Source organism: Gekko japonicus, unplaced genomic scaffold (genome assembly GCF_001447785.1).
Source record: "Gekko japonicus isolate JY-2015 unplaced genomic scaffold, Gekko_japonicus_V1.1 scaffold11, whole genome shotgun sequence".
Classification (NCBI taxonomy): Eukaryota; Metazoa; Chordata; class Lepidosauria; order Squamata; family Gekkonidae; genus Gekko; species Gekko japonicus.
Genome location: NW_015166418.1, coordinates 3,253,782 through 3,272,710, shown reverse-complemented (window position 1 = coordinate 3,272,710; position 18,929 = coordinate 3,253,782). Strand labels below are relative to the sequence as shown.

General features: G+C 41.7%; 1 protein-coding gene across 1 annotated transcript in view; it reads right to left on the bottom strand.

The window, feature by feature from the left end:
• Nucleotides 1-18,929, bottom strand: part of PRKCI (protein kinase C, iota) — a 42,979-nt gene that overhangs the window by 23,732 nt on the left and 318 nt on the right. The gene's annotated exons all lie outside the window — the stretch shown is intronic.

Here is an 18,929-nt window from a genome sequence, read left to right as displayed (position 1 = left end):
AAATTAGTGGCTTCATACAGTTCATACTCATGGTCACCAATATTCAAATGAATGACCCCTTCCTCAGTACAACAGCAAGAAATGAAAGAGAACACAATTGAACAAATATCAGCCTTTCATATTTTATGGTCCTTCATATCAGAAGTATGAGACAAAGTAATAAGCTGTTTCCATATTCACAACATAGTTCCATAAAAGTTGTTGAAAATATTTGGTGAGAACATAGCAGCCAAGTAGCAAACATTAGATGCAGTAAGACATGAACTACACTGGACTTTTTTTTGGGGGGGGGGGGGGGAGACACTAAGAAAGTGGGTTTCAAAGGAACAGAAACAGAATGCAAGTTTAGGAAGCACAGCCTGTTCCAGTAGCGGATAACTAGAAAAAAAAATGCAAGGGTGCATAGAAAAGTTCTTGCAGCATAGTAGCCTATACTGTTAAACTAGATAGGGGTCAGATGGCCTCAACTATCTATGGAGACTGCAGAAATACATGCAGCCCTAGCAGCATATAATAGAGCCATTAAAGCCTAGTCTTGTTTTGTAAACTAACTGGTAATTAAGACTACCAAGTAATTTGCCTTGTATAAAAGTAAACATTAGAAAGGAAAACATGCTTTCCTTGCATCCTTGAAGGAAATTTTACAGCTTGTTCTCATTTTGGAAACTGGAATTGTTCTTTGAACCAAGACCTTCTAAGCATATTATTCTTCGTATAATTCCAAGTATACTCGTTTACTGAAGGTCACTTATTTGTGGTCACCACCGCTGTAGAGCACTCTGGAGGGAAAAAAACATGTATATAAAAAAGAGCATTTCCCCCCAAAGAGCAAACAGCCTCACTCATTGGAGGGCCTGGATGAACCGGGGGGGGGGGGGGCGCCCGGACTGATCTTTTTTTTTTTTTTTTGCCAATCCATATACCCAAGGCAGCTGAATATTTATTATAGAATTCAGAAAAATGTGCTATGTATGAAATCAAGCAAAGATGTTTTATTTTGAACAGCCTAACATTAGTAATCAAAATATTCCATAGCATACCTGTTTTGTACTACTACTGCTCTCTTAGACTTCTTTATACAACATCAAAAATGTGCCCAGGTAACACTACAAAATGCATTTTATGTTTTCTTTAAATTTAAAGATATAGTAGGTCAGAAATTGAATATCAGCAGTGATTTGTATGATGAGAAACCAGAGTGGATTTGCTATGTGCTCTTCCACATCATTTGTTATGTGTCCACTTCCCACTTGGGAAAGAATAACTATTTATATCCATTGTGGTAAAGTGGATAGAATGTTGTCCTATGACCAGGGAGATCTGGGTTCAAAGTCCTACTTTCCATGAAACTGACAGGATTAACATTAAGGCTGAGAGATAATGACTCATCCAGTCTAGCTCACAGGGCTGTTGTGAGAATAACATGGAGGCGGTGAGAAAAATATAGGCTGCCATGAGCTCCTTGGAGGACAGGTGAGATAAAAATGCATGAATCCCCTTCATGGGTACTGAAGTTCAAAATTAAAGTTACAGAATTAAAACAGCACAAGTTTTCAAGGCTGTACAAACTCCATTCTTGTTACTATTGAATTCTCATTATATGTCAAAAACCTATCCACAAAAGAGGACTGTGGCTAATTGGAAATGAAATACTGCTGTTCATCTTGAAGTTGCCTATCCCAATTATTATGCTTCAGCCACAACAATGAAAAATGGTGAGAAACAAAACCTTGTCCTATTTATGTCAGTCAGTGAACTTCTAGCCTACTCATTCTAAATCCCAGAAAGCAGGCATCCCTTATATACACATACACAACAAGAATGCTAGTTTAAGCTCTCCAGTTCTTTAGGCAAGTTGTTATTTGTACCTCTAATTAAAAGCACATTTCTAAAACAAGAAAAGGCAAGCTTCCATTACGCCTCCAAGGACAGGTTTGCAGTATTTTATCCTTGTGTTACATAATTCTTCCAAGCCCCGAACAGGAGAAGCAGGATTCACCTCAAATCCGAATGTTTATGAGTAGTGTACCACGCAAGCCTGCCAGAGAGTTCTGCACAACTCGAAAGCTTACACTTTGATTGAAAATTGGGTTATATTTGTAGTTTTAGTTCATGGGGATGTCTCTCCTATTCCACCCCCACCAGCAAATCTGCCAAAGAAACAATGAATGGAACCAGCACCACATAAACCTCTCCAGTATGAACCTTTTGCTATTTTTCTGCTTTTCTCTTATCCCTTTGTGACCTTCTAACTTGAAGGACTTATAAGATCTATAGTGTTCTGTGCCAGCAAATATACCTTATTGCCAAGTGTAGGAAGAATGTGGGGCTGGGGGGCTCAATTAGATCAGACTGCATCACATATATGGCAAAGTGTCATGTATGTAAAACAGCGGGAAATCAAGATACACACTCCCAAAGGAATTTTTATAAAGGTCAAACTGTAACCAAGATCTTACAGCAGCAGAAGAATTCCAAATTCCATCTTTTCCCCAGAAAGGTGACAATGCATTTTATGATAAGGCACAGTGAGACTGATAGAGGTAAGTACTTACAAAGCATATTCTTGATCTAAAGCACATTCTGTACAACTCATCTGGCACGAAAAGGTTTGTTTTTTTTAAAAAAAAACACATTTTATTAGGATATATCAATGTCAAACTATACATCATCTTACAAACTATCTTATATCCTTGTCTCCTAGTATCCCCCCCCCCTTCTGACTTCCCGCTGTGCTCCAACCTCCAGTCCAACTCTTATATTTTCCCCCTCTTTTTTTCCCTTCTTCAATAATAAAATTCTTCAGGTAACATAACCTTTAACTTTTGTTCTTATATATTTAAACTTATTCTAAATGTCCTTCTATCTTCAATAATTATCAAAGCAAAATAGATTATTTTTCACATCCCAATATTTCTCTAAATATTCTTTAAGGTCTTTCCAGTCTGCAAAGAATTCTTCCGCTTCTTGATTCTTAAGCTTTCTTGTCATTTTGTCCATTTCAACCATAAAGAGTAACTTTTTTAACCACTCCCAAATTTGTGGAGTTCTTTCTTGTTTCCAGCATTGAGCATATGTCATTCTAGCAATTGTAATCATATACCACATTAAAGTTCGTTTTGCAATGTTGACTTCTTCCATTTTAAGTCCCAGTAGTAGCATTTCAAACTCCTTCTTAATTTTACATTTCATAATTTTCTCCATCTCTGTATGGACCTCAGTCCAAAAGTTTTTTGCTTTATCACAAGTCCACCACATATGGTAGAGCGAACCCTCTACTTTTTTACATTTCCAACATTTGTTTGACATATTACTACTTATATTTGCTATCTTTTTTGGTGTCATATACCATCTATACATCATCTTATAGCAATTGGCACTAAAAGGTTTTGACCAAAAATTAGCTTTTCAGCAAATGCTGTGTCATCTTTCAGAAGCAGAGCTTTATTCTATAAGATTCCTAGGTACAAATGAGCACAATTTTCCTCAATCACCATGAAAGCCACTATTCTGCTTTGATACTGGATCTTGTGATTATTATTCTGAGTTAAAAACTTAATATGTTTTGACAATTTGTATCCTCATTAACAAGGTGGTGTAGAAAAGTAGTGTTTCTTCCCCATTCTTCCATGCAATAAGTATAGGAACGGCCTATGGGGGAGAGGCTGTAGCTCAGTGGAAGAGCCTCTACTTTGAATGCACAATGTCCCAGGTTCAATCCCCAGCATCTCCAGCTAAAAGGACCAGGCAGCAGGTACTGTGAACGACCTTCACCTGAGACCCTGGAGAGCTGCTGCCAGTCTTAGTAGACAATATTAACCTTGATGGACCAATAGTCTGATTCAGTATAAAGCAGCTTCAAGTGTGTTCATGTACATGTGTTCAGCCTTAACTTTATATTTCTCTGTTCTTTAAAGCAAGTGCTTATATCTCTAAGGCCCCGGTCACACGGGCAGGAAACTGCAGAGGAGAAGCGTGGCTGTTTGCCCTGGGGCAAACTACTGCGCAGTTACGTGATCAGACCTCCTGTGGAGGTACCGTGGAGGTTCCATGGCAAGGGAGAGGTGCCGATCACAAGACAAGCCAGCGCACAACGAAGAAGCGCGCGCCGCGGCAAACTGTTTTTTATTTTTGTGTACATGACAAATGCGCATGCTCCGTTGGGTGCGCATGCGCATCCACAGAGACTTGGACAAAAAAAAAACACCTTATTTGCAAGGGGACATGGGTGGGCGCCGGATGCCACCGGAAACGCGATCAGACGTCCGCCCTTGCCCCGCAGTTTCCGGAAACTAGTACCTCCAAGGTACTAGTTTTTTGCCACGCAGTTTCGGCTGGAAGCCTCGGTTGAGCCACGGGAGTGCTACGCTTCCCAGATGTGCTGGTGAGATTGCGCCCGGAAACTCCGGCTGTTTTCCGTCTCACTTGTGTGGCTTCTGTTACGTGTGACCGCAGCCTAAGTACTACAAAAAGATAAAACAATGCCTTTCACATACTTCCAATTAAAACTGTCTCTAAAACACGAGGATGTAAGGACAGGTTTGCAGAAGAATTAATAGAGTATTTGTCTGCACAACAATTCAGAATCTTTATAAAACCATTTTTCCATTTAATATATCTGCTAATTTAACAATTTAAATATAAAATAAATAGGGTATATATATTTTAATTTAGAAAGAAGGGCCATTTTAGATAATTCAAAAATTTAGAAAGGGCCATTTTAGAATAATTCAAAAATTCAAAAAGCCCAAAATGCCCACTTGCTTTGGAAACAGTTGTGAACCTAAGAAATCTCTCACTCACCCACCTCCCAAGGTAATTTACTGGAAGACTTTACAACCTGTCTTGTTAACTACAATGTTCTCTACTTTGCAACCCCCTCAATTTTTGTTGCATTCCTTTCTAGTTCTGTAATCCTACTTCTATTGCATTGTTTACTGGAGATCTTTCCTTCCGGATGCAGCTGTTCTTCATATTTTACAATCTGCCTTGACTCTTGGTGGGAAAGGCAGGCTATAAATGAAGATTAAAATAATAAATTATTACCACTTATGATTATTTTGGTAGAACTGCGTATCTCCATGACATTGAAAATACAGACAGAATGCATGTACTTATGTTTGTACAATAATAGTTCATGATCTATTCTGTCATTTATGCTGGTTAACTTCAAAAGTAATTTTTTAACCTCAGTTCATTCTTTCACAGACAAAAGTAGGCAAAGTATGTGGCAAAGCATCATTGGTCCAGTTTTAGTACTGTAAATTCTGACATGTTCATATTATATTACGACACTATTTTTAAAGGGAGAATTAAAGAAACTTAAAACTAAAATACAAAAATTGAACTGTATAAAAATTTCAGTTTCAAAGATATTTTAAAATTTAAAAATCAGTTTTTAACTTCCAGATTCTAAAAGCTAGTCAATTAAAAATGACTTGTTCAATATACCCGTTGCTTCTTAAGTAAAGACACATTTGCACTGTTGCTTTTATTTCCTTACTAAATGAATAGTACTATTATTTTAAAAGCACTGGTATGTTGCACAATAGTCAAACGTAGGCCAAATTGCTACACCACAAAGGCCTACTAGAGAAGTACAGCCAAGGTAAACTAAACATCAAATAGGGGTGTGCACACTGAAGCAGCAATGCAGGCTGGTGCTGGAACACTGAACTCCAATCATCCTCCATCCGGTTTGCATTCAGTGAAAGTCACTTTGCCGCTTGATGAAATGGCTCAGGAATGTCACTATCCCATCATGTAATTAGTAAGGATTTGTAAGGTGTAATCAACTAGAACAACAGCATCAGCAGTGCTAGTACTATAGGAATGAGTTTCTTGCTCTTTCCACATTTGGCAACCCAAGCCAAACATATATCATTACATTCTAGGAACAGCCAACAGTCTTACATAGGGCCAGTACATTTCTTGTAGGTAGCTGGAGTTGAGCGATATGCAAGATTTAGGTGTTGGTAGCACATTGCTAACAGCAGATTTTCAGTTGAACAGGGTATTCTAGGGAAGTTGTAGAACTTCCTCCTACGTGAATCTCTCAAAACAGGGCTTTGCAGACCTCTAGGAAACCAATTTTAGAAATATGATCTACGATTTGAGAAACTATATCACTGAGTTACTCCATACCAAAGAGTAAGGGAAGGTAACAAATTAAAAGGCAACAAAATTCATACCTAAACTGCCAATTCATTAAAGTACCAGAATTCAAATCAATGGCTTAATGTTGGCCATCAAATGCTACCTTTCTTCAGGAGAAGTCCATAGCAAAAGTGTGCTAGATGTTGAACAAGATCTGAGAAATCCCTTCCATTCAAATATTTATTTAAATACAAAATAAATACCTTTCAGTAAGAATGGCAGCATAGAAAATTCAAAGGGGGAAATGAGCAAATTGGGGTATGTGACAGAAAGCATAATGGTAAACAAGATATTTATGCAATAGCCTAAGTGTGATATTTGTTGTGACTAATTCTAGTTAACTAACCAGTTTATGTCAAGATTACAGAGCAACTCCCTCTGACTCATATGAACCCTGCATGTAGAAATCAGATCACATGCTTCCAGGTAAAAGATAGCAGAACACCAGAGACAGAATATGACTGTTTCCTTGTGTATTAGTGACCCCGAATCCCAACAAGACAGAAGTGCTACTGGGGAGCAGAAGGGCTGACCTGGAATTTAAGGCACCCCCTGTTCTGGATGGGGATGTACTCTCCTTGAAGTAACAGGTCTGTCATCTGGGAGTGCTCTTGGACCCAGGCCTAGTGCTGGATGAGCAAGTGGTATCTGTGGCCAGGAGTCCCTCTCACAGCTTTGCCTGCTTAGCCAGCTAACACCTTTCCTGGGCAGGAAAGATCTGCCCACTGAAGTACATGCCCTTGTTACCTCTAGATTGGATTACTGCAATGTACTCTACACAGGGCTGCCCTTGAAAAGCCTTCAGAAACTTCAACTGGTGCAGAATTTTGGTGCCAGGATGTTGACTGGAGTGGATCTTAAAGATTATATCATTCCAGTGTGGGCCCATCTACACTGGCTTCCAGTTTGTTTCTGAGTACAATTCAAGGTGCTGCTGTTGACTTTAAAGCTTCCATGTCTGGCTTGGGAATAGCATACCTGATGGACAGCCTACTCCCTTACAAATCTATCAGGCCATGTTTCAGGCATTTTCACCTTCAGAGATTAGGCAGGTAGCAACATGGGGGGGGGGCCTTCTCAGTTGTGGCACAAAACTTTGGAACTCTCTCCCAAAGAGACGCACCTGTCCCCTTTTTGTTGCCATCTTCTGCCACTGGGTAAAGACTTCCTTGTTTCAACTGGCATTTCCTCAGTGATCCCTCTGCCCTGCCCTATGTTTTAATCGTTTTTATATGGGAAGTTTAACTTGGTTTTAATGGTTTAAGACTTTTTTTTACTGTGTATCCTTTTATTTTGTTAGCCACCTTGGTGGCCCTGATGAGGGCAGAAAAGTGGGATATAAATGGTACAAACAGTGTTTTATGTTTGTGAAAATATCCAGTTGTGTCATTATCTGAAAGCTGAGCCTTCAATAGTTATAAGCAATAGACACACAGTTCAATTTTAACTTCTCTTCTAAGCATTCCTTTTACATTAGGTTGGAGATCTAGTTAACTGTACTAAATCTAATAAGCAATGGAGATATTGCCATTTTCATAGACTGAAATGCTGCTTAGAGAGCTATTTAGCTTTTCCTTTCCCCTCATTTGATATGTATACTCGCCTTAATGTTTCATTGTTCTATAATGTGTTGCTGCCAGATTTGTGCTTTTTGGTGAGTATTTGTGTGAGTGTGTGTATGTGCTTGAGAGCCTGAAAGTCATGCTGACTTCTGGCGACCCCCAGTGGGACTTTGATGTTTCAGAGAGGTGGTGTTGATATTACCTGACTCTGCAACCCGTCCCTGGTATTCCTTGGAGGTCACCCTTCCAAATACTTGCCAGGGTTGGCCCTGCTTAGCTTCCGAGATCTAACAAGATTGGGCTTGCCTGGGCTACCCAGGTCAGGGCAAATTTTAAACTTTTAAAAACTTTTTTTTTGAGAATAACAATTTTATTTGGAAATAAAAAGATTGACAATGAATAACAGATATATTTCCAAGTATAACAGTAAAATGTGGAGAATCTCCACTGTGGTACAGATTGGTATGATTAAAAGGCTTGATACGAAAATGTAACATTACAGAAATGAGTAATCTAAGCATTATTTAGAATAACATTAGAAGGTAAGAGATTAATGAATAAGACGTTTGACTAATCTACATCTTGTTTACAATAAAGTATTAGATCCATTGTAGGTAATTTTTCCAGGAAGGTGAAATAAAATCTGTTGAAGATGGGTATTCTAGAACAGGGAACCACTTTGCATTGAAGTTTGATACCAAGGGGTTTCTGGCGTTATTGAGTTTCTCTGTGATACTTTCCATGATGAATTGATCCCAGAGCTTACGAAACCATACTTGAATATTGGGAGGGGAGGGATCTTTCCAGTATGAGGCAATTGAGATTCTTGCAGTGTATAACATTATTTCAAGCATCTGTTTGTGGTGATGGTGTTCTATGTTTGGAGGCCAAATACCTAGAAACAGATGTTCAGGTTTCAGGGGAACTACAATGTCCAATATTTGTTTGATGTATTGTAGTACTTCCTCCCAGAACTTTAAACTATGTTCTAAGAAAACAAGAAGAACGTTTGCAAATCATATACGTTTAAGCATATTTCACATATTAATTTAGTAGCTAATTAGCACAGAGAGAAGATCCAGACCTTTTTTCATTTGACAATATGTTAATTAAGCTAGCAAGCAACTAGTTTAATCAAAGATATAGAGCAAACAGTATACTGCAAGTTCCCAATGAGGTCAGATTTTCCTTTCATAAAAAAGCCATTTGATGCAGGAAAGTAATAAGAATGTTTATCATCTCATTTTGGCAGGTATGTAACTGATTTACAAAATTATTCAAGATGGTGAAAACCAAGGCTGACTGTGAAGAGCTCCACACTGAGTGAGTGAGTGGCAATGTGGCAAGTGAAGTTCAGTGTTGGTAAGTGTAAGGTGATGCACACTGGGACAACAAAATCCCAAATTCAAGTACAGGCTTTTGGGGTCTGAACCTGCTCCGACTGAGAGGGAAAAAGATCTTCGGGTTACAGCAGATAGCTCAATGAAAGTGTCAACCCAGTATGCTGCAGCAGTGAAAAAGACAAACTCTATATTAGGGATTATTAAAACATGAATTGAAAATAAAACAGCCAATATTATAATTCTCCTGTATAGATCTATGGTGCAGCCTCATTTTGGAATACCATTCCAGTTCTGGTCACTGTATCTCAGAAAAGACATCACAGAGCTGGAAAAGGTACAGAGGAGGACAACCAAGATGATTAGGGGATTGGAGGACCTTCCCTATGAGGAATGGCTGAAGAGTCTGTAACTTTTCAGTTTAGAAAAGAGATGACTAAGGGGGGGACATGATAGAGCTTTACAAAATTATGCTCTCCCAAAATACTAGAACTCAAGGGCATTCCAATGAAGCTGATGGCAGTAGATTCAGGATGGACAAAAGGAAATACTTCTTTGTAATGTGGAATTCACTGCCAGAGGATGTAGTGATGGCCACAGGAATAAACAGCTTTAAAAGGGTCTATCAGTGGCTATTGGCCATAGTGACTGAGGGGAACCTCCACATTCAGAGGCACTAAACCTCTGAATCCCAGAGCCAGGAGGAAGCAGGAGCAGAAGGTCTCTGCCTCTATGCCCTGGGTGTTGGCCCTCCAGAGGAACCAATTGGCCACTGTGTGAGATAGAATGCTAGACTACATGGACCATTGGTCTGATCCAGCAGGACTCTTTTTACCAAGGTCAGCTTATTTTCAATTCCCACATCTGATTTTTTTAGGCCTTTTGCAGTATAGCAAAGGCCCCTTGGCTGGCAAATGTTAAAGCACTATGATAATCCCATTTGTTATTCAGTTGCACAGTCGAGTCCGACTCTTTGCAACCCCATGGACCAGATCACGCCAGGTCTTCCTGTCTTCCGCTGTCCTCTGAAGTTTGCTCAATTTCATGTTCGTTGCATCTATGACACTGTCTAACCTTCTCATCCTTTGCCGTCCCCGTTTTCTTTTACCTTCAATCTTTCCCAGCATCAGGGTCTTCTCCAGTGAGTGCTCCCTTCTCATTTGGTGGCCAAAGTATTTGAGCTTCAGTTTCATTATCTGGCCTTCCAGGGAACAGTCAGGGTTGATTACTTTTAGGATTGACTGATTTGATCTTGCAGTCCAAGGGACTCCCATACACAGAGAAATTGAGTTACATTTCTAGCCAGCTCTTAAGAACCAACCAATCAACCTTCTGGAACTCTTTGAGCAGTTAAGAAGCATTTGGACAAGGGCGATCCTGTAGACTTAAACACTTGAACTCCCAAAAGGCTTTTTGACAAGGTACCTCATTATAAACTCCTGACTAAGTTTAGCAGTCTTATGGATTAGAAATTGGTTAAATGGCAGGAGGCAGAGAACAGGAAAAATTGACAATTCTCACAATGGAGGAAAGCAGGCAGTGGGATCCCACAGTGATCTGCATTGGGACTGGCACTATTCAATTTCTTCATAAATGATTTGAAATTGGGGATGAGCAGCACCTTAGCCAAGTCTGCAGATCATACCAAATGACTTGGTACCACAAACACCAAGGTGGATTGTGAAGCGTTACAGGAAGATCTCTCTAAATTGGTTGAGCAGGCAACAATACAGCAAATCAAGTTCAATGTTAATAAGGGTAAAGTCATACATGTTGGAACAAAACATCCTGAACTTAAATATATGCTGATGGAATCTGAATGAGCCAAAAGAATAAAGGATCTTGGTACTGTAGTGGAGAGCCTGATGAAAATGTTGATTCAGTGTGCATCAGTGGTAAAAAAAAGGCAAACTGCATACTAGGAATTATTAGGAAAGACTGAAAATAAAATTTTCAATATTATAGAGTCCTTGCATACAGCTACAGTGCAGTGTCATTTGGGATACTGTCTTCAATTTTGTCACCATATCGCTAAAAAAATACTGCAGAGTTGGAAAAATTATAGAAAAGGGAAACCAAGTTGATTAAAGGGCTGGAGCACCTTACCCATAAGGAAAGGCTAGAGAGCCTGGGACCTCTCAGTCTAGAAAAAAAAAGCAGCTAACAGGGTATATGATAGAAATTATTAAAATGATGCACGGGACAGAAGAAATAGATGAAAAGAGCTTTTCCCTCCTCTCCCTCACTACTAGATCTCAGAGGCACCCAATGAAGTTACTAGGGAATAGATTCAGGACAGGCAAAAGGAAATACTTCTTTATTCATCAAGTAATTAAACTGTAGGCTTCATTGCCAGTGGACACAGTGATGGATGTGAGCATAAACCGGCTGAGCCGGTTGAAACTAAACCCGGCAAAGACGGAGGTCCTGGGCCTGAGTCCGACCGGCGTGGGACTGGGGCTCCCTCTCCCGACCTTCGATGGGGTGCCTTTGGTGCCAGCATCAGAGGTTAGGGGTTTTGGGGTGCGCCTGGACTCCTCTTTAACGATGGAGGCCCAGGTAGCAACCACTGCCAGGGCGGCCTTTTACCATCTTCGGCTGGCTCGGCAGTTGGTCCCCTATCTCAGCCGTGAGGACCTGGTCACAGTGATCCATGCGACGGTCACCTCAAGGCTAGACTACTGCAACGCTCTCTACATGGGGCTGCCTTTGTCGCAAGTTCGGAAGCTGCAGCTGGTGCAGAATGCTGCAGCCAGGCTGTTGATGGGTCTCTCGAGGAGGGACCACATTCAGCCTGTGCTGAAAGCGCTGCACTGGCTGCCGATAGCGTACCGGATTCGTTTCAAAGTGCTGGTTTTGACCTTTAAAGCCCTTAATGGCCAGGGTCCAGCCTACTTGAGGGACTGCCTTTCTCCATATGTTCCCCCAAGGGCACTTCGGTCGGGAGGGCGTCATCTCCTGGAAATTCCAGGCCCGAGAGAAGTTAAATTTGCTGTGACCAGGACTAGGGCATTTTTGGTGGCGGCTCCTACCTGGTGGAAGGAGCTCCCGGAGGAGATCCGGACCCTGCGGGACCTTTCTCAGTTCCGCAGGGCCTGCAAGACGGAGCTCTTCCGCCAGGCCTTTGAGTAGGAGCCGCCGCCCCCTATGCCCTGGCGTACTAACATCTGATTGCCTGGCCCCCAAGGGCAGAGCGAGGCGCTGGACACGGTTCTGAGGACAAGATCGTAGGCAGCTATGTGAGGTTAAGATCTCCCCTTCTTGTTTGAAATTTGTTGTAATTTGTTATATATTTTATTGTAATTTATTGTTTTTAAATTATATGTTATTGTTTTAACCTGGCACATTGTGCCCCTGTTAGCCGCCCTGAGCCTTTGGAGTAGGGCGGGATATAAATGTAAATATAAAATAAATAAATAAATGGCTTTAAAAGGAGGGGTCAGACAGATCCATGGAGGAGAGGTCCACCAATGACATGGTGACTGAACGTTCCAGGAACCTCCACAGACACTGGCAGCAAACCTCTTAATATCAGTTCTAAGAAATAGAACTGGGGAAAGGCCTTAGCCTCAATGCCTTGTTTGTTCCTCCCCCACCCTGCCCCGGCAACTGGTTTGACAAAAGCTGGGTGAAACAGACTACTGGATTAGGTGGACCATTGGTCTGATCCAGCAGGGCTCTGTCTATGTTCTTAACAGACTCAGGACTGGCCACTAGCAGGTCAGACAGAGCATGTAGCTTTGAATGAAGAGTGCAAATTAGAAAGTCACAAGCCCTGAGACTGATGCAGAAGTGGCAATGCAATCTTTGTCACCATTTCCTTTGGAAGCCTGGGTCCAAGCGAAATGGATCAAGGGAAGCTATCCCTTCAGCAATTAGCTTCAATACTCTCTGTCACTCCTCCCCCCAAGCTTTCAGAACTTAATTAAACAAGCAGTTGCCCTTAAAGAGCTCACGCTACAACAGCATTCTTGTCTTAATGCTGCGCAGAGTAACAAAGATGGCTGCTCTTCCAAAGAAAAAATCCTCATGCCTTAGTACAGTTCTGAAATATCAGGTACAACACAAAAGATAAGCTAACATTAAGGGGTCATTACTCCCAAGTAACATTGCATACCATGAGTGGTTACACTTGTGAGACATACTAAACAATCGGATATACGAATAGGTTCACACTCTGCACCCATACTCAAAACAACTATTACTTCGACTATATATACTAACATACGGAGGGGAACATAGTGTCATTTGATAACCATAGGTAGTACTGTATTGAGTAATGTTAAACAAATTATATATGATGTGTTTATATACTGTTCTTAATATACCAATAAAATATTTTTTTAAAAAAGAAAGAAAGAAAAATTAAAAAATGAAGGTACTGATACAGACAATATCTAACTACTCAATCCCTCCTCCATACAGCTTCCACTAATTTTTATTATTTAACTTTGTTCATACCCCACCTTTCTTCCAAATGGGGATCCAACATGGTGTACACTGTTCTCCTTTCCTCCATCTCAATGATTCCACATCTTGCAGCTACTATTATAAGGTCTGGGTATTGTCTGCAGAAATATTTCTAATATGCATTTGAACACCACAGACTTAGGCAACTGGACCTCATTTACCAGTGCAGTATCTGAATATACTGTTAAGATGAAAAATAGGAAAACCTCAGGTAACAGCTTATTAGTGAGCAAGACTAAACAGATGTCAACTCAACATCAGGACACATGAATCTCTGCCTCCCTTCCCTTGTGCCTGCAACACCCCACCTGCTGTGTGATGAAACCTGACACGGCCAGAAGCACACCAAACACAACAGATGCAGTGGCTATTATTTGTTCAAAGAACACCTGAGAATCTTTTCTGAAAAGAGCTGCTGAAAGCAGATATGGGCATGCCAGAAGACACACACATCTCTTTCAGAACTGCAGTGGGCTAAACACTGAATTTTTAACAAGAACCACCTTCGGAAAAAAATTCTTCCTATCCCTTCACACAGAAGGAAATACCTTCTCTGAAACAGGACATGAACATGTTGCAGCATGCACAGTCTAACACAAAATTCTTTCTTTATTGTTAATTGCAAAAATTCTTGAACTACTAGTTATAATGGCATTAAAAAAAAAAAACAGCATATTGAAGGAAGGCACATAAAGTATCATAAGCAGACTGTGAGAGGAGAGAAAAAGGAGCAAACATTCATTCCTAAAAATATATTCAAAGGTCAGCTACTGAAACATATACGTATCTAACAAAGGATAGTGCTGATTCACACTCAGTGTGACCTCACTGGTACACATATTGTGGCCACTTGCAAGGGGTTTTTAAAATGCACATGAGCCCACAGAAAGTGGATATACTGACAAGGTGCAATAGCCAATGTGAAAGCTTTGCTGAAAGGCAGATCCCTCTAAATTTGAGGCACTAGAAATATGCAAAAGGAGATGAACATGGCCAACATGGCCTGCTTCTGAACTTCCTTGAAGTATCTGTCTGGCTGACACAAGAAAAGAAAATGTGCTTGCCAGGGCAATTAATCAGAACCAGTATAGAAAGGGCAGATAGTCATACCACATCTCTCCTACACACAGGCTGTTCTGACCATCCTGGGGCAAATTCTTGAGTGGAGAAAGATCCTGTGCAAAGCAGGAACACATAGATCAAGGGTGGCCAGACTTGCTTAACATAACAGCCACACAGAATAAACGTCAGATGTTTGAGAGCCGCAAGACATCTCCCTTATACATAAAAGCTGAATGGTGGTGGCACTTCTCTAGAACATTCCACACGCTCCGGAATTGGTTGGCGCCCTGGTGTCTCACTCAGAATCTGTCCCTATCCACTGGCTGCATTCCTTGAGTCTCGCCTCCAACATTCTAAACAGTTTGCTGTTCCCCTACCCCCCATAGCCAGTCAGAACACAGAGGTCGTCTGCATATGTGACTTGATTGGCTTTTGCCTCTAACATTCTAAACAGTTTGCTGCTCTGAGGTAAAATGTGTCTGATCTCCAGGTGAGGGCTGGAGATCACTCAGAATTACAACTGCTTTCCAGATGGCAGAGATCAGTTCCCCTGGAGAAAATGGTGGGCTCTGTATCCTTATATGCTGCTGAGGTGGCCCCCGTATGACAACCAATGTGACGTAGCAGTCAGGGCTTCAGAGCACGGGAGAGGCTGCAGGTGTGTGGGAGGTGGAAAGCTGAAGAGTGAGGGGGAAATAAAGGTAGGTTGATGATTGGCTGGGAAGGAGATAGGGTTGCCAACTCCAGGTGGGAAATTCCTGGAGATGTGAGGGATGGAGCCTGGAGAGGGTGAGGTTTCAGGAGGCATGGGACCTCAGACAGGTACAAAGCCATAGACTCCACCCTCCAAACCAACCATTCCCTTCTGGGGAACCATCGTTGCCAATCTCCAGGTGAGGGCTAGAGATCACTCAAAATTACAACTGTTCTTTAGGTAGCAGAGATCAGTTCCTCTGGAGAAAATGGTGGACTCAGTGTTATTACTGTGTTTCCCTGAAAATAAGACACTGTCTTATATTTATTTTTTCTAAAGAAGACACACTAGGGCTTATACCACAAATGCATAGAAATCCTGCTAGGGCTTATTTTTGGGGTAGGTCTTATTTTCAGGGAAACAGGGTATACCCTGCTGAGGTCGCCACAGCAAATTGACACTGAGTATCCAAGGCCGGAGCACCCACCCAGAGCCTCTTTCTAGAGGCTGTTGTATTTATTTCCACAATGGGCCTTTTTCCTAGTAAACAAATATTACACGTTTTACTGTGAAATATGCAAATTTGCTTTTCATTAATATTAAATGAGACTGCCAAAAATAATAACAAAAGTAGTAAAATCAGATATTGATAATGATATTTATTTGTCCAATAATATTTGTTCGCTAATGATATTTAGCTTCCCCAGCCACCCTGCCGGGATCCGCAGAATATGTGTGAAAGAGACGCATGCGGCTCCCAAGCCACAGTTTGGCCACCCTTGACATAGATATTACCAGGTAGCACTCCTATAATTGTAACAACTACAAGTTACCCTGCCATGTCTACAGAAATTGCTGGTGGCTGTATCCATGAATTGAGCATTTACAAAATACACTTCTGCACAGGAAGCTGTGCATGGTCAGAGACAGGACTGTCCTGCTTGCATGTAGAAGAGTACAGCATGAAGCAGTCTTGCAATTTAATACTGATTGATGACATAAAAAAGGGTTATGTAAACGATATATAAGCTGCAAGGGTCTATTTTTTCAGTTTCACAGAACAGTGGTAACAAGTAAACTCCTCTTAAATTCCAACCTGCCTTTTCGTTTTCATCATACGAATTCTAGCCAATGACTCATTCAACCACTTTGAGTCACAGTAATTGATACTTCCAAGTATTTAGTCAAACATCCAGTGGCTTCCTCAGACTAAGAAGGCATGGAGACCTTCCTATAAGTCACTGGTACCCAACCTTTTTGGTATGGTGACCCACAAGTCCAAATTTACTTGGTATGGTAACCCATCCAAGGCTGGCCCAGGTTTTTTGGTACCCTAGGCAAACTATGACCTTGGCACCCATCTAGACCACCATTCCATTTTCTACAGTGACTAACAAGATATTTTTGAGAAACAAAGGGTGCAGCTGCCACCACTATGAACTCAAAGTAAATGGCATTCCAATATACCCAAGCTTTGTATATGGAGGTTACATTCCAGCTTTTGACCTCTCCTTTTCCATTCCTTCTAATCCCCCCTATGATTCTAAGAAACTCCCTCTAGTAACCATCAGAACATGCTTTACTTGCTCAACATGTATATGCAGTGAAGGAAAAAAACCCCATCTAATATATGACATGGAACATATTATTTCCAGGGTCAGATATTGGTTTCCAAAATACAGAGGAGGAAAGGGCAGGGGCAGCCAGTAGGGATGGCTGGCCCACAACCCACTTTCAGAGGCATCGCAGCCCACTACTGAGTCCTGACTCACAGGTTTGGAAACACTGCTGTAACCAAGAACACTTTGCCCCAAACTTGGGGCAAAACACCATTTTGTTATACGGGGACAAGAAGAAAGAATGGCTCAAAATGAGAACTGCAATCAGTACTAGCACCCTTGTCATCTATCCAAGAGACCTGTAAGAACACCTTACTATGAAAATGGAAGACAGGCTAGCCATATTAAAAAACAAGCAGCAAGTCCCTTCTTTGAGTATATGAGCACCCACAAAACAAAGCTATGCTAGAAAGTTTGTTCAAATCATTTGCGGCTATAACCACCATTAGAACTACATCCTTGCTCAGCAACCCAGATCCCTGGGCTTTCCTATGCATGATCTTGTTTTAGTAACTCAGGTCCTCTGTTTCTGGTATTGCAGAAACAACCACCTAAGGCCGAAGAGCATCTTAAAAATTAATCTCTCAGAAACCAGTTTAACTCCCATGTTTTGTTGCCAGTAATATGTTTCTTAATTTTGAGCAAGAGCCACTACCTTATCTGACCAGGATTTTAAAACAGCTGGAGTCATTACAGTCACACATTATGCACCACAAGCTTTATTACAGATAACAGACCAGGCTGAAAGGAGAGAATAATATTGGGAGTAGGTGTTTGTATTATCCTCTTAGGACTCTAAATGAAGCCACACAACCAAATCTAACTGGCATGATGCATATGTTAAAAAAACCCTACACATCAGCATGCACACAGTGCAGTTATTCTTCCTCTACATACCACCTCCAAATCCATACTCCTTAATTTTACTAGATGCCTCTTATTTCAAAAGGCAGCCTCTGTTTCAGTTCCTTCTGTTCTTTCTCAAAACCCCATAAACACTCCCACAGCTACACTGTGCTTCATTTCTGAAATTCTGATCTCAGCACGCTACACTCACCCGATGAGTAATCCTCCTACTCACATTCTCCCCCCCCCTCCAGCATTCCCGCAACAATTCCATCCCATTCTTCTTCCTCATATTGGTTCACCTCATGATTGTTACACTCACCACAAGCACCTTACAGGCTATGTGGCAAGTTCCCCCGCTCATAAGTTATAACAACTGCTCCCTTGCCATGTGACCTGCTAAGCCCCTACTGCCCATCACATGAGATGTCCCCTCAGCACCGCTCTCATCTCTAGGCAGGCCAATGCATCTCTCCCCCATAAGACACTCTGCAGATAATCCTGGGCATACACACATCCCACCACAAGCCCTTCTCCACAATCAAACAGCGGCCTGCCCCCCACACACACACTCCTCACCCCCAAAAGATGCCTCTGACATCACAAGATCAAGGTCAGGCTATGCAACCTCCACAGTCACGTTTCGGGTCAGGACAAGGTTAAGAAAGGCGCCCTGTCAGATCAGACCAAGGATCCACCTAGCACCGCATCCTGTTTACCCACATGCCTCTGGGAGGCCTTGCCCATCCTCCTCCTCCCGCAACTGGTCTTTGCAGGTACAGTGTTCCTAACCACGGAAGTTCCACAGATCCACCATGGTCCACAGGCACGGCTATGTGTTCAGGGTTTTTTGGGGTGTGAGGGTGTAAGGAGGGGAATGAAATGGAATGAAATAAATAAATAATAAGGGGGGGGAATGAAAAGCTGTCTAAGCCAGTGACTGCCCCCACATCCTATAGCAGCAAAACCCACGAATGAACTATGCATTGTGCTAGACTCCTCCGCCCCCCGGGGGGGGGGGGGGCTTTTTTTTATTTCACTCCCGTATTGTTGGTATCACGTATGGACGGGGTTTGGGGGGGGGGGTAGAGGACCCAAATCTCCGCCCCACAGGCACACCCACTAGGGTTGCCAGGTCCATCCCGGCCACCGGCGGGGGATTTTTGGGGGGGCAGGGTTG